Genomic DNA, 16,795 nt, shown 5'->3' with positions numbered 1-16,795 from the left:
ACTTTTCCTATGTACTTGGATTAATTAACAAGCAAGACGAGTGCGAGAAAATACATCAGTATGTATTCCTCAATTATAAAATTATAATTATTAATTAATTATTAACTTATAGCTATAGTTTACACTAAATGTATATACTTTATATAAGTTCGTATGGTTTTGTTCGTTTCAATTTCCTGACATCCTGCGCGCTGTCCAGCAGTTGTATTGCTTCCACGTTAGTATGATTTAGTAATCTTCTTTCGTGTTTCAAGGCGAAATCTTGTATAACTTCGCAAATCCATTTGATTTCCAGGTCATCGTGCGGTTCTTTATTAGTTACGTAGCGATAGGCATTGGTAATCAATCGAAGAACCTTGTTTACAGCATTATATGACTAGTTAATTTGAATTTTTAGTGCAACTCCATATTTGCACCCTATAGGTCCAAATTGGCTTTATAATTGTATTATAGATCAACCTCTTTGATTTTAGATCAAGTTGGGACTATCTTCCGACTAACCCGTATAGTTGTTTTATTTTGGTTCTAATGTGTTTTGCTTTATGTCTAACGTGATGCTTCCAATTTAATCTACTGTCAAGATGGATTCCAATTCATCTAGCTGATTCTGCTTGAGGAATCGAGCATCCATTGAGTGATATAATTAAGTTTTGATTATTTCGCCTCAATGCAAAATTAACGTGGACAGATTTGGAGTTATTAAGTTGAATTTTCCAATCTTTCGTCCATTTGTAGATTTTGTTGACTGCCACTTGCACTTTTTCTATTGCGCTAGGCAGAGATATATCTTTTTCCATAATAATTGTGTCGTCAGCAAAGGTTCCAAGAAGTGTTTCTTTTGTTGCTGGAATGTCAGCAGTGTAGAGCAGATACAGGAGAGGTCCTAAGACGCTACTTTGTGGAACTCCAGCCGAGATATTTTTAAATGTCGAGAACGCCATTTCGTACGATACTCTAAATTTTCTTCCGAATAAATTTGACTCCAGCAATTGACAATAGTTACGCGGTAACAATTTGCTTATTTTACAGATTAATCCCATATGCCAAACCCGATCAAAAGCTTGTGAGACATCCAGGAATATTGCAGGGCAGTATTTCTTTTCCTCAAACGCTCTTCAATAGCCGCAGTTACTCTGTGCACTTGATCGATTGTTGAATGGTGATTTCGAAAACCAAACTGGAAATCTGGTATTGTTACCAAATGTTTAACACGTTTAAATATCAGTTTCTCAAATAGCTTTGATATTGCAGTAGCAGGAAATGGGTCTGTAAGATTCGACTTGTTCTGCAGGTTTGTCAGGTTTTTTGAATATTATTATTTGAATAACATTGTAGGAATGTTCGTCGGGTCGGTCGGTCGGTCGAAATGTGTGGCTGCCGCTGCGATCATTTATCAGAACACTCACTACTATCTTTGGAAGGAATTTGCACGGAAACTAAAAACACTGGTTGAATCAAAGTTGTTTATTCTAACTCACGATTGATACATGTGGTCGATGGGAGGATTGACAGGATATTAGGTTAAGGTGAAGGAAGTACGGTAGCGCTGTGGAAGTGGTACTGTTACAGGGGGACGGTGATAAGAAAAAAGAGCAAGACGTCGTCGTGATGGCCTTTTATACTCCAGAACTGCATGGTACCAATCCACCGGCGTTGCCAACCTTTGTAGTTGTTGATGGTGAATTGGTGGTGGCCTAAAGGGTCGTGGCGGTCGCCACAACATAATTAGTTGTATCACTTTAAAGCATTCCGGGGCATGCTTCAGCCTTAAATAGGCATTAAATATATATGTCGACATGATGATTGCTTTTCGTGGCAGTTCTTTCAATAGTCCGGGTGAAATGTCATCTATACCAGGTGCCTTTTTGGATTGAGGTTATCAATTTCAGTGGCAGCTTCCAGTGGAGAAATTAGATTTAGATCTACATCGGGTAACTGGAATAAAATGAGAAGGAAAATATTGTCTGATTCTAAAACGAATTTACAAATTGCGGTAGGCAATACATTAAAGATCTTGATGACATATGTACAAAAAACTCCGAATATACTATAGTTTCATTTTAACTACCACATATTTTTATTATTTTATTTATGTATTCATATAATCTTTATCATTTTTTCCATATTTCTCACCTAAAATAAATTTTTAAATTAACTTGCTTATTGCCTATTACTTGCTATTTGCTTATTTATTCCACCCTTAGATGTTAAGAGTAGTAGCTGTCATATTTTCCCACCAGCAGATATGTTTATTTCAAGCTCTTGGTTTGGGTATATCTGGAATCTCACCCTTAATTTACCTTCTATCTTCTATTAATCTATGGCTTCCGTTAATCAAGTGCTTTCTGTTTTGTCTTATGCCAAACATGGGAACTCACACTCACTCATACTCTCTATGCAACTGTACGAAAAATGAAAATTATTTATAATTATATATTATTTAACAATTTATGTGGATATTTTTATGTAACTTTATGTGGCATATTATTTATCGAGATTAAGGGTTGATTTTGTATTATGCTATACTTGAACTGTTGAATGTGTAGAAAAATGTTTGAAAGAAAACTTCATAATACATTCAGATGGCATTAAACCTATAGGAAGCGAGATATTGCAAAAAACTAATTTTGTGACCTTTGATTTCTTAGACTTGAGACCATTAGAGTGTCAAAACAAAAGCTTATGCGGACTTACAGCTTAATATAATCATTCCAAGGTTGACCCTCGTTTTTCGTTTATATGGCTGGATTAATATATGTTTGTATTAAATAACGTAATGATACTTATACTACTAAAACAGTAACTATTGTCCTATAACTATATAAAATTATTCAAAATAATTTAGACACTGGGATACGATTAATCGTCCACTTTATGTACATCATCACTGAGTAGTTGTATTTTTTAGCTCAATCCATCCCTACTTTGTTATTATAATATACATCTTACTATTCACAATTGCTAATTTAATGTCTTCAACTTTCATATCAAGTTATAGGGTCTAATATTAAAAAACGATTTTGGAAAAACACCAAGGAAGGATTTCTTTGGGTTATTACAAAATCTAAACCAATTTAAAAGTTGAATGTGATATGGATAAGAAACTAAATTCTATCTTGCTTCGATATTAGTTATAAGTTGTAATATCGAAAAGAAATGGTGAGAATACACCAGGGGAACACAAGAAAAATTAGGTATTAAGCTAATAAATATGTATGATATTGTATAATAGCGAGAAACTCTTGAATTATATTAAAAAGTCATTAATTAAAACTAATAAAACAATAGCTTCATAAGTCTCCAATACTATTAGCATATTTATGACCATATGCGGTTTTGTGCTTACAATTATGATGATAATACAGAAGTCATTTTAATATCAAAACTTCACTAGAATAAAGTTTAAAGAAATTAATAATAGCAGTGATAAATAATATAATTTAACATTTTTTTTATTAATATTATTCTTTAATTATCAGAAAATGAAGATATTTTATTTTAATTAGTATTACATAATAATGTTTGATACCTGTATACATATGAAAAATTTATCATCATTACAGAGTTAGGAAATAGGATGAAAAATATGATATGAATAATGATATGATGAAATTAATAGGAATATGCATATATATATATATATATATATATATATATATATATATATATATATATTCCTATTAATTTCATTTAAGTGTTGACAATTCATAAAAGAATATGGTATTTGAATTACGGTCTTGTTGGAAAATGAGGGTTTGATTTATTTTTATGTTTTCAGGATCATTCCAATGACTGTTAGTTAATTACTTACTTACAATTTTTTGGCTGAAACTGAATATTTGTTGCTGATTTTAACTTTTATTCAGTAATTCGTTTACTTATCATCTACAGTGAAACTGTTATATCTTCGGCTTGATAGCAAGTAATTTGTCCTTCTACGAGATTTTTTATTAAAACAGTAAAATTGGCTGTTCTTATTAATGTTGTTTATCATTCAATGAAATAAGAAATTACTGATTTTGCCTCTATTATACTTCAACATTTAACAATTATAATTAATGACTGTAGTAGATGGAAGCCATCCAATATAACTAAAAACAAATAATTACATGTTAAAAGATATTGAACAAATAGAGGAGCGTTGGAATGAGTTTATTATTCTGGAAGGAGTACGTTGAGGGATACCAGGTGTACCGGAAAGTTGCTAGCGTTCTTTTAGAAAATAAAAACTACATAATTTTCAAGAAAATGGAAAAATGTATTTATTCAAACTGTTGTCCATTCCATTCTGTATGCATTGTCTATCCTTAAGGCAATTTATGAATGCCACTCCAAAAAAAAACTGTTTGCTGTTTAGGCAAAACCATTCATCAAGCCATTTTCTAACTTCTTCGAAATTGGAGAAATCTGGTCTGTAAGCGCGCAAGACGAGGCGTTATCGTGCTGTAAAATTACTTTACCATGTCTTCGGACCCATTCTGGGCATTTTTCAATTAATACGTGGTTCAAATTGAGCACTTGTTGTCGGTAGCGATCACTATTAACTGTCTCACCAGATTTCAACAGTTCGTAATACACCACTCCTCTCTGGTCCCAAGAAACACTGATCATTGTCTTCCGACCAAAACAATTTGGCCTTGGAGTATATCGCCCGGCTTCGTCAGGCGTGGTTATTCGTGGTTATCATCACGATTTTTTGGTTAGGGTTTTCAAAATAAATCCATTTTTCGTCATCAATCACTATTCGAACAGACAGAATAGAACATAAATGGCTTTCGATCCTATATATGAAGCTGCATATCATTTTCCATCCATCATTTTTCTTTTCTTTTAGATTTTTACAATCCCTGGTAATCAGTCACTGGTCGTTTCTTGGACCACATTTAACGCTTCTGCCAATTGTTTTGAAAAAGTTTGGGTTGAGTCTTCATTCAATATGTGTGTTTGCATGTTTTCAAGCACAAAACTTGACCTTTTCATAGAGGTATGAATGTATGATAGTGTTACTTTCGCAAAATATTTTACAGTATAACTTAGAAAAACCAAAAGCAATAATGACTTTTTGGTACACCTGGTGTAGTTAATTTCTGTATTGCAATTTACAGATTAATTTGCTAATTATCATACCGTATAGACTGTATTCATCAAAATGTTATTAAATAGTCTTAAGCCCCTTTATAAAAGTATATTAAATATTAAAATTATTTATAACAAAGTATTAGATTTCAAGATCATGTTTGTGTAGTTGTGTACATAATCAAATTACAAATTTTCTTTAAATAATTTTGCTAATCTAGCTGTATGGATGGCAGTTTAGTAAATAGTCATAGATGATCATTTATCTGTTTTCGATTTTGCGGAATTTCTCTGCGGTCTTATCTCGAGACCGCCGGCTGTCCCGACTAAACCGAATGGTAAATTAACCATCCATTGACACACCTTCGCGTTCCTTCTTCGCCGACCGGAAAAAGAAACTGAATGGAGCCGGAGCAGCGGGAAAACGAGAGAAAAACGAGAAAAACAAACGAACATCTTTCGCGCCGGCCTACTACTACGTCGGATTCGTGTTGTTTTACCGTTCAATTGTCGCCCTCCGGTGGAAACAATGGCACTGCCCGACAAACAAAACGATCCCCAGCATCTTTGTTAGGCTGCCGACATTGTTGGCTTCGACAAAAAGTGCTAATGAAGGGAATCCGTCTTGGTTTAGGTCGATTGTTGTTACTGGTGGTTAACGGGTTGAACATTGTGAAATTGTCGAAACAAAAGCTCTAAGTGTTGTTGTCAGGGTGGTCTAAATCAGACTGATAGAGACGATAAACAAGCGGCCGCTTTGGAAAGAGGCGTGTTCTAGTTTATAACACCCATTTCTATTCTTATTATAGCTAAGGTATTTTTTATCCTTAAATTGTATACGACGTTCTTTTTAAAGCCTTTGATATTTAAATTTTTAACAGGTCAATTGAAAAGTCCCCGGCCTACCATAGTAAAACACATTTTTTTTTTAAATTAATTTTTGCGCCGATTATAACGACCCTCCAATTTTTCGATATCATTTTTGTAGTACGATTTGCCCTTTGCTTCAAAAGAGGCTTCAGTTTCGGCGATCACCTCTTCATTCGACTAAAAATTTTTCCCAGCGGGCATTCTTTTGAAATCTGAGAGCAGGAAATAGTCGCTGGGGCCAGATCTGGAGAATACGGTGTATGAGGAAGCAATTCTAAGCCCAATTCATGGATTTTTGCCACCGTGTTAACTGACTTGTGACACGGTGCATTGTCTTGGTGAAGCAGCACTTGCTGTTGATGGTCCTTCATTTTCAAGGTAGTCAGTGAAAATTATTCCGTGCGCATCCCAAAATACAGACGCCATAACATTTCCAGTCGACTGTTGCATTTCCCACGCTTTGGAGTGGGTTCATCGTCTACAGTCCACTCGGATGATTGCCGATTGGACTTTGGAGTGAAATGATGGAGCCATGTTTCATCCATTATCACATATCGACGCAAAAACTCGGGTTTATTATGCTTGATCATCTTCAAACACTGCTTCGAATCATCAACTCGTCGTTGCTTTGGTCAAAAGTGAGCTTGCGCGGCATCCACTTTGCGTAGAACTTTCTCATACCCAAATATTCATGAATGATATGATGTACACGTTGAGTTGATATCTTTGGAGTGACTGCTATTTTATTCAATTGCAATTTATGGTCATTCAAAATCATTTTGTGGATGTTTTAAATGTTTTCGTCGATAACAACCTCTTTTGGGCGTCCACTGCGTTCACTAAACTAGCATACCAATCCTTGGTGGTTGATTTTCCTGGGACAGTGCCCGGAAACTCGGCATCAAACCAAGTTTTTGCTTTTTAAATACAATTGCAAAATACTATAATTCACAAACTAATGATCCGAAAGCTGAAATTATACACCTATCTTTTGAGGGTTACAGCTAACTAAAAAAACCTATGGACTTAAATCTAGTAGCACCATCTATGTGTTAGGCCGGAGACTTTTCAATTCACATTTAGTATATGCTAAAATTATTAATTATTTATTTAAACATATTTGCTTCTTCAAAATATTCTGTTTGAATGGACCTGAATCAAATCCTAGTCTAGTCTCAGTAATGTTCCGAAATGACTTAGTTTCACATTAGGTTAAATGACGATCTTGTAATGTGAGGATAAATATATTACACTTACACACTTTATACAAGTTCGTATGGTTTGATTCGCTTCAATATTCAGATTCTTGTACGTTATCTAGTTGTTGTATTGCTTCAACGTTGCTGTAATTTGGTATGCCTTGCCTTTAATGACCGTATCATCTGCAAATGTTTCAAGAATTGTGTCTTTTAGAAGTTTGCAGCAGATATAGGAATTGTCTCAACACTTTATCCAGCATTTCTCCTGCTGTAATAGGTTTGAGTGTTGATTATATCCATTTGTTCGATATTAAATTGTCGTTAGAAAAGACACAATTCCAAAACTTGACAATAGTTCTGTGGACATAATTGTCTCAAATTTTTAATCAGTTCTCAAATGCCATAGCCGGTCAAATGGCTATTAAATGCTCAGGAATGTTAGAGAGTAATACATCTTTGTTACTCTGAGCACTTGGTTAATTATTCAATAATGATTTCAAAACACAAACTGAAAATCTAGTATATTTATAAATGATATAACATGTTTTACCAGTAGTTTCTAAAAAAATATGGATATGTGAGGTAGTAAGTAGCAAGCAAGGTAGACTCGTAATGTCCGAGTTGTACTGCCTGTCCATAGCATATGCATGATTTAAAGTAATTTTGAGTTTTAACTGAGCATGTATATATATATATATATATATATATATATATATATATATATATATTGTATATTTCCTTTATCCTATATAGACAGTAAAAAAAACTATGTTTTATCAAACTAGATCAGTAACTAGGTCAGATATATTAAGGATTCCAATTTTAAACTTCTTTATGGATATATTTCTAGTGTATCAATATGTTTCAATAAAGGTCACGGTGACCTAAGTTACTAAATCACAAAAATAATAACCAGGAGATTGAAGCGAACTAAATTACACAAACTCTTAAATATAGCTTAAGTAGTCTAACCTAATTTTAATTTGGGAAATACATACTGATCTACTTCTTCCTCAAACGTCTTGTTTGTTGATTAAGATTGTACTAACCATAAATAATAATACTAATGTAAGATGTAATTAAAAAAAATGATCAAATTGATAAACGTTTTTACAACTTCTATTTTCAAGTATTGGATCATTACTGAATGGTCGTTACAAACTTCAGTTAAATTGGGAGTTAAATTTTTAACTATAAAGGCACTTAATGTGAAAACAAAAATAGTCAGAAAGAAGTTGCTATGGAACGTAAACTAATTATGATTCAAGCAACTGCGATGGTATTTTAACGCAACTTATGGATCAAAAGGTATCAAAATAACACAAAATCACTAACGAAGAGTAGTGTTAGGCTTCGAGCTTCATCAAGTTTAAGTCCTTTGCGATGAATTCACTAATAAGATATCTCCTTTTTAGGTATAAAGTACACAGAACCGCTATCAATAGCAATAAATATTAGGTACATAATTTTTTTATTTGAAGCATTAGTGAAAAATTGGTCCAATATATCGTATTTTTTCAGTCAATTTACGGATTCCATATTGAAAGGACGATTTATCTCTTTGTGTATGTATTTTATTTGATATTTTCGTAAGAAGTGAAGCGTTGCTCAGATCGGTCACGACTTTTTTATCGGAACAAGTAGTAATCATAAGGAGCAAGGTCTGGAGAGTACTACCACCCCACCGGTTTCTCAGGCATTTTAAAATTTCAAGTATGTCTCCACCGGTTTTGCAACATATGGTCGAATGTTGTCATGCTGAAGAGTAACATTGCTTGAAAGTCCAGTAATTTTCTATATTGTATTTGACTTAAACACATAAATTGTAGTTAATAACGATCTCTATTGATTGTTTCATTAGGTTTTAGCAGCTCGTAGTAACCACATTGTACTGCATATGACAAAACATTTTTCAATGTCTCTTGACTATGATTCATATATACCTCAAACAATTGGAAAAGGTTTCTTGTGTTACTCCCAAAAAGTTTTGATATCCATCTTGTGTTTTACATGGATCATAGTTTAGTTTATCGAACGCCTTCTGATCCTCATTTTCAAATTTTTTGGCAGTCCAGAACACTCTTTGTTTAGTTGATATATTGAAATCGGTGAAGCTTCGTTACCATAAGCTTCACCAGCGTTCGATAACATTCAGTTGCCTATTTTTTTTTTTTTCGAATAGAAGCAAAAAATTGAACTTCCCGCAAATGCGATTTATTCGTTACAAATTCAAACATTTTCAACATATTGGAAATTTTTCGATCACACTTCGATGAAAAGACGTACTAATAAGATAGGCTTCAACATGAAATTAGTTACAAATTTACTCTATACGATTTAGTCTGTTGTAAATCTTTTAAAATTAATTTATAGGCCTAATAAATGGGAAGAGATGTAGTAACGTGAGTTTGTCCGAGTAAAACAATGTGAATGAATAAAAATGGATGCCGTGGTGAGTGAGTCACGGGCTCGTTAGGCATGGTTTTCTTGGGAAAAATCGAGCGTGGCAATAAAATCCGTTATCTATCGGTGGTCGGCGCTGCGTTGAAAACTAAAAGGCGACAAACCACCTCGTGACGTTGCGGCCTTCTGCGGGCGCAGAACCGATAGATAAATATCAGCGGGCGCATCGGGCATATCGGGCGGGCGGGCGGTTGGCCACGGTCGTTTTTAGCCTGGGCCAAACCGACGAACAAGAACCCGATTTATGGCGTTGCATTTAATAAAAGGCATTTTAATAAATTCATATGATTCGCAATGGTACCGGCTGCCTACGCTTGCCGACCTCCGAGGTCAAGTTCCCAGGCGATTGCGTGGGCACATATTAACAAGGTAGTCATATCTTTCAGTCGGCGTACTATTAATTTCACGCCTTTAGAGGAAAGGCTGACAGTCCCGGGAGGATGGCGAGCACCGAGACCAAGACCGGCCAGATAAACGCTCATGTCTCGGACCGATCCCGTCATATCGCACGTTGTGTCCTCTTCATCATCTTCACGTTTTTACGTCGACGTGGCTTCTTCCGTCTTCCTACATAAATAAACCGTAAACGACATCGTCATTATTCATTCACCAATCTAATATCATAGACTCATCGTGCGGAATAAACGGGATGGAGATACTGTTAACAACTCTAATCCATATCTCGGCCGATTAAGAAAGTTTCCTGGATACATGTCGAACGATTAATAACGATAATAGTCGGTCATGTTTATTAACTAGTGTCGTGAATTTATTTAAGACCAAATATATGTACTGAGGAAACATTATTACCACCATTTACATCATATAAACCGTCTCATTAAATTAATGGACTATGTAACTAAATTTAATTAAAGGATCTTTGTTAAAACCCCTGATATAAATAAACGACTAATTTAACATTTCCCCCCAATTTAACGTGAAGCCCTCATTCATTCATTCTACAATCACAAAAAGCAGGACAGGTTAGAGAGAAAGATACTTCTAACTCGACTAAATCAAAGTGATTTGTTTATGAGACAATCATAATGCCAATTTGGATCTATGGAGTGGAAATATGAAATTGCATTAACCACAAATCAACCAGTAATTCAGCGCTGCCCAAAACAAACTTCTTCAATTAATTATCAATACATCAAGCTAGACAAAAATCAGAGCAGATTAGACTGTAGTAAGTCAAGCCACTGTATTGGTTAGTCGAAAGACACTCTCAACTTGACCTAAAATTAAGGAGATTGGTTTATCAGTCAATTATAAAGCCAATTTTGACCTATGGGATGCAAATATGGGGTTGTACTGAAATATCAGACCAACTAGTAATCCAACGAATCCAAAACAATGTTGTACGATTAATTTTCAATGCTTATGACTACGTAACCAACTAAGAGCTGCATGATGACCTCGAAATCAAATGGATACACGAGGTGACCAAGATTTCGTCTTATAACATGAAATAAGATTGCTAAATCATAGCAACGTTGAAGTAATACAGCTTGTAAATAATACAGCTATATGATATTGTAATATTGAAAATGTAACTTGTTTTAATAAGCATCATGACTTATTAGACGTCTGTCTCAATCTCAGTTATTAATTTAAATATCAACTGAACAACTTTTAGTTACAAAAAACTTGAAAATTACAAAAACAAATTAGCGATTAGTAGTTTAGGATAAAAGGTAAAGTTATCGGTATAAGAGATATCTATTTTAAATTATGTGAGGTTAAAATATTATCCGCAAAATAAATGAAAATCGATCTAAAATGATTTATTTTGCATATTTTTCTAAAGGTTCTTAGAACAGAAAAGCGATTCTTTTGTATTGTATCATTATTATTATTGACTGTGAAAAATTAATATATTATATAAAATTGTGGAAACCCTAGACATAGAAAATATAAGATCTACCACTATCTCATTTTCAGTACATTTCGAAAATGATTTGTTCTAAATAGTAGCATAGGTTAGTCGTTGAGTCATTGAGAGTGTTCTCACAATCCAATGATTTTGCTCTTAAAATGTTAATAATTAGAAATCGCATCCAAAAGAAATACAAATAGGGAACCAATAAATTATTTTTTAGTTTATAGTTTAGGGTGCTTTCAATTTATAAACATATATATGGAATAATAGAAATATAGAAATTAGGTAGTACATGTTTTGTATATTAAAACAGAGAATGTATTCATATAATAAAACATTTTTGAGATTTGATAATTTGACTTTAGAATGTATATTAAAACTTTAAGGAATGCAATTACATAATTTTCTTTTACAAGCTGGAAATTAATATTAAAGGAGCGTATTTGATTTTTCATAACTTAAAATATTCATTTTTCAAATATTAAGTTCAAAGAATAAAATATTATACAGTCACATATCTTATTACTTTAACAGTTAAACACCTCAACATTTATTAATGCTTTAAAATATTTACACATTTACTTTTAATAATAATTAATAATTTCTTTAATTTATCCTACGTGTTCCATATATTCGAATTATGTAGGTAGCTTCATTTTAACTGCTGTTAATTTCAGTGATTCATTTATTATTAACTAGTCTTTATCTTTTATCCATATTTCTTATCTAAAATATATGTTGCAAAAATAATAAATACATAGCTGACTAAAGGCATACTTTCTTAACCTAAATTTCTAAATAAAATTGCATCGTTCTCTACTTATTTATTCCACTCTTCAACCTCACCCTTGGAGATAACTCATCTTTAGTTAGCTTTCTTTCATTTATTTGCTGCTTTCTACTTTGTTTTATGTGAAACGTAGGAACTTACAATTCACGAACAAACGAGAAGTTAAAATTCTATGAAGCTATTTTATAATTTTTAATATTTTTAGCCGTATTCGTTTTAACTCTTGATATACAAATTAACATACTGATAACCTGCAGTATTCTCTTAGTGCTTTGTTAAGTAATGCATTTACTTAAGAAACCTAAAATGAATCAAAAGTAAATGCTATTAAAATTTACATAAAAAACTTAATAACCTTTAGAATAACCTCTAGTCTGATGATATAATATATCTCCAGAACCATATCAATTACTATCAGCCCTTAAGAAAGAATATGTTTTCTTAGCTGTTCTCTGTTGACCAGACATCAAATTAAATCAAAAGCTTATTTTGAAATCTTAAATATCTTGTAAACAAAGTAAACAAAGGGACGATTCTTGTGCTTCTCGAATTTTGTTAATCTATATTGGGATGAAATTTTCAGCATATGCTGGGTTTTTCTTTCACAGCTTTATATACCTTCCGATAAAGCCAACACTCTATACAACTCTATACAAAAAATGTAAAATATAATTTTACGTAATCATACCATTCTTAATTGTATTTTATCTAAACTTGTCATAAATTTTTAATAATTCCAACAATACGGGATTAACTGAAAATTATACAAAATTTTAAATAACATTGCTTAAAATGAAATAACATTGTTTAATAATGTTTTAACTCACTCAATTTTTGTTTAAATATCGTTTGGAATGTAACGTTTAGGGATTGGTCGTCTGATTCAAAATTGCCTGTAGGTATTTTGAGGTACAAAGTTGTCAGAATTTATTTTTGACGCGTCCGTAGTTAATTTACGTACAACAGAAACGACTAATAATCGTAATAGTTGGAGTTGGCAGCGCGATGGCCAGAGCCTAAAACCAATCTGATGGGCATTCCTGGTTGCTCGATTTAGGTGTATTTCATTTTATTGGAATTTCTTTACTTGTATGGCATATTATTCAAAAAATTAAGGCGTAAACATTCTTTTTGGATATAAACTTTAATCGTGTCAAATTTAACGTAACCAGGTATCCGCGTTTTCCGCAAAAACGGATGCAACATTTCCCGAAGACGATTAATACATATAGTCTATTCAAAGTTATTTTATACATACGTCATCCTAAACTTGTGACGTCAAAATATCGCAATGTTGCCGCATCTACTCTGAGGTTTAGTTCAGTTTGACTTTGACATACAAGAACATTATAGTTTAAATAAAATAATAGAAAAAAAGAGTTAACTTATATAGTTTATTTTACCATTATAGTACATCTAATGAATATATTATCGAAGGACATAAAACTACAATTAAGAACACAGGTATAATAGTTTGTAGGTTAGAGTTGTTTTATTATATTTACATTGAACTCTTTTCCACACTGTCACCGAAGTAGAGTTCTAGGCGCGTTTTTTTATGTAGTGGTATCCATCTGGAGGCCTAATCCACCAAATTAACAATTATATGTCAAAGTAATATATTTTACTTTCATTAGAGAGCATATTTACCTTTTTACATATAGTTCTTGTTTTCTTCCATGGTTTGTTTACTTGTCAAGTCGTCTTGATATGATTGTATATTTTTATATCTTTTGCTCCTTTCTGTGCACACCATTTTTGATAAAATTAATCACTGAATTCTGCCTAATGCGTTTACCATATCTACAAAACAGTTGGTATTCATTCTCTCCTTATACATTCTAACCCCTAATGCTCATGTTTAATTCTGAACAATCGTATCTATGCACACAAATCTGTCGCACCATACAATACCATTTTCTATAGTTATGCTCTATTAATTCTGTGCATACCTTTAGATGTTTCCACTCTTATCACTCTATCTCAGGAATGTCCAGCATTGCACAGCATTATCACATATCCTGAAAGTTTCCTTTAGTCACTGTCCAAATCAAATACTAAACTGTTAATTTCCAATCTGTCTAAAACGTGTTCACGATTCCACCATTTTTCAATTTCTTCCTCTGTTTGTCTTACCGAGTTCATCCAAACCGAAGGTGTTATGGTCGACCATGCTTCCTTCCGCATATCCAAATAGATCTTGATGGAATATCCTTCTCGACCAGCATGTCTATTATAATAATTCTTTGAATTGTTATAATGTTGTTTGATCTTGATTCAGTGATAGGGAGGAAGTAGTAATATTATCTGACCAAATTGTTCAGCCATCTGATCTACTGTATATCATTTTTCGAGCTTATTCCTAAAAAAATTAAATTGCCAAAAATATAATGAAATATTTAATTTATGTTGACCGTGTACCAATTTGAAATACTCCATTCTTTAGCATGGTTTCTTAAAAATTTACTTTATGTACTTTAAGCTAGTCCTTAATTGCAGCTTTGTTGATGCACTTGTTGGGGTCTTCTCCACCAGTTTACTGTGACATGGTGAATTGTCCATAACAATAACTGACTCTAGGGTCTTTAAAATCTGATTTTTAAACCATTGCAACAACAAGTTATAGTTCATTTCTCCCAGGAAAACACTAATTCTGCACCAGGAATAAAACAATTTCTATTTTCAGCATGAACAACTATATGTCTGCAATGAATTATTAATAAGTATTATGACTGACAAAACCTAATCGATAGTTATTCCAAAGTTTACCTTTTTCCATCAGCTTTTGTTGTCTAAACACTATATTTATCATCACCTTGCCATACCCAATGTACCATTCAGAAATATCATTCTTAAAATACCTGTTCTATTAAAAGTAATGCCTGAAAGTTCTATTAAACTCCTTCGTGGATTATCTTTACACCACTTAATTGTATTAAATTATGTTTCGATTGAAAAAACTACTTAGTGTTTTTATACATTTCCTGTATTTGATTTCTGATACAGCTAATATAAAACTGATCTTGATTCATCACCCGTTTCGCATAAAGACGGTTTCTTTTTGGTGAATTTTAGGTTATATTGTTTTTATTTTTTGAGATATACTAATGTGCAGTGCGGCACGCAACATGCTAAAAATATTTTCAATAAAAACTGCGGCGAATTGAAATGTATTAAAACAAAGCGTTAAAACAACGTTTGCCAGTTTATAACCCATATTTGTAATATTTTGAATAATTTTCGTTCGTTTGACAACCGGACAACTTTGATAGGTTATTTCGGTTTCACGTTCGAACTTATCAGACAGCTTTATATCTCTTTTTAACTAGAGTAAAATGGGAAGGAAAATATTGACCGACTCTGAAACGAATTTACAAATTACGGAAATCAATAAATGAAACATCTTGATGACTTTTGGAAGGAAATAAAACTGCTGATATAAAATGTTTATGCCGTTGACATACAATATACAACGAACACGAAGTATCAGAATATTCAAGGTTTAAGGGAACATTACTTATATAAGTTATCGAATATTTTAAAGGTGTTGTGATTGATAAATGCGCAGTAAATCAATTTATTGACGTCGGTTGTGAATCGAACATTCGCCCCGTATACACGAAATGCGTGTTTCCTTTTTTTTTCAGTCTTCTTGCTGGTCTTTCGGGCGAGTACTTAAACCGAAATTTAAACTGCAATAAATTAAAATGGGCTTTTTATCTAAAAGGCTGCCTTTTGGTGCGCCTTTCCGCTTCTTTGGGAGCCGGCATCGCCACCCAAACTGGTCGGAGATTTAGTGGCCGGCCCGTTACCGACACGGTCGCTCCTTTATCAGGTGACAGTTCTTGTACTAATGAATGTTTTCGGGACCTTGTCCGCTTGTTCTGGGTCCTGTTCCTGTGCGACTTTCGAGATTACCGTTGCTCAAATCTCGGCCGTTCTTCTTCCTTTCTTTTTTTTGTTTTTTCGCTGGCTCATCTCTCCTCTGTCTTTCTTTCGATGGAATCTATATATTAATTGGCTTAGCGAAAATTTTGCCTTCCTTTAGACACATGGAAGGGTAAAATTTATCACGGTTAAAGCTTATATCTAGGAATAATTTTAGGCCTAATATGTTTGTGTAATATGTGTTACAAATAAATATATTTCAATAAAAGGAAAAACTCCCAACTTAAGTAACCTGGAATAACTATCACATCGGGGACACAAAATATATATTTCGGTTATTCCCGTATTGTTGCAAATATTAATGAATTATGGCAGGTTTAGAGAAGAAACGATTAAGTATATTATGGTTACAAAGTTATAGTTTACGTTTTTTTGCAGAGAAAACACATTAATGGGATATATTTTTTTAACCGAAAGTATATACAGCCGTGAAAGAAAACCCCGACATACGTAAAAATTTCATCACAACTTTTATTTAAGAAATTCAAGAGAAACAAGAATCGTCTATTTTCTTTGTGTAGAAGATGTTTAGATTTTCGAAATCAGCTTATAAGTTAATTTGGTGTT

This window comes from Rhynchophorus ferrugineus, unplaced genomic scaffold (assembly GCF_030347505.1).
Source record: "Rhynchophorus ferrugineus isolate W39M unplaced genomic scaffold, kcgeb_rfMv2 rfM1, whole genome shotgun sequence".
Classification (NCBI taxonomy): Eukaryota; Metazoa; Arthropoda; class Insecta; order Coleoptera; family Curculionidae; genus Rhynchophorus; species Rhynchophorus ferrugineus.
Note: the sequence above shows the minus strand (reverse complement) of the source record.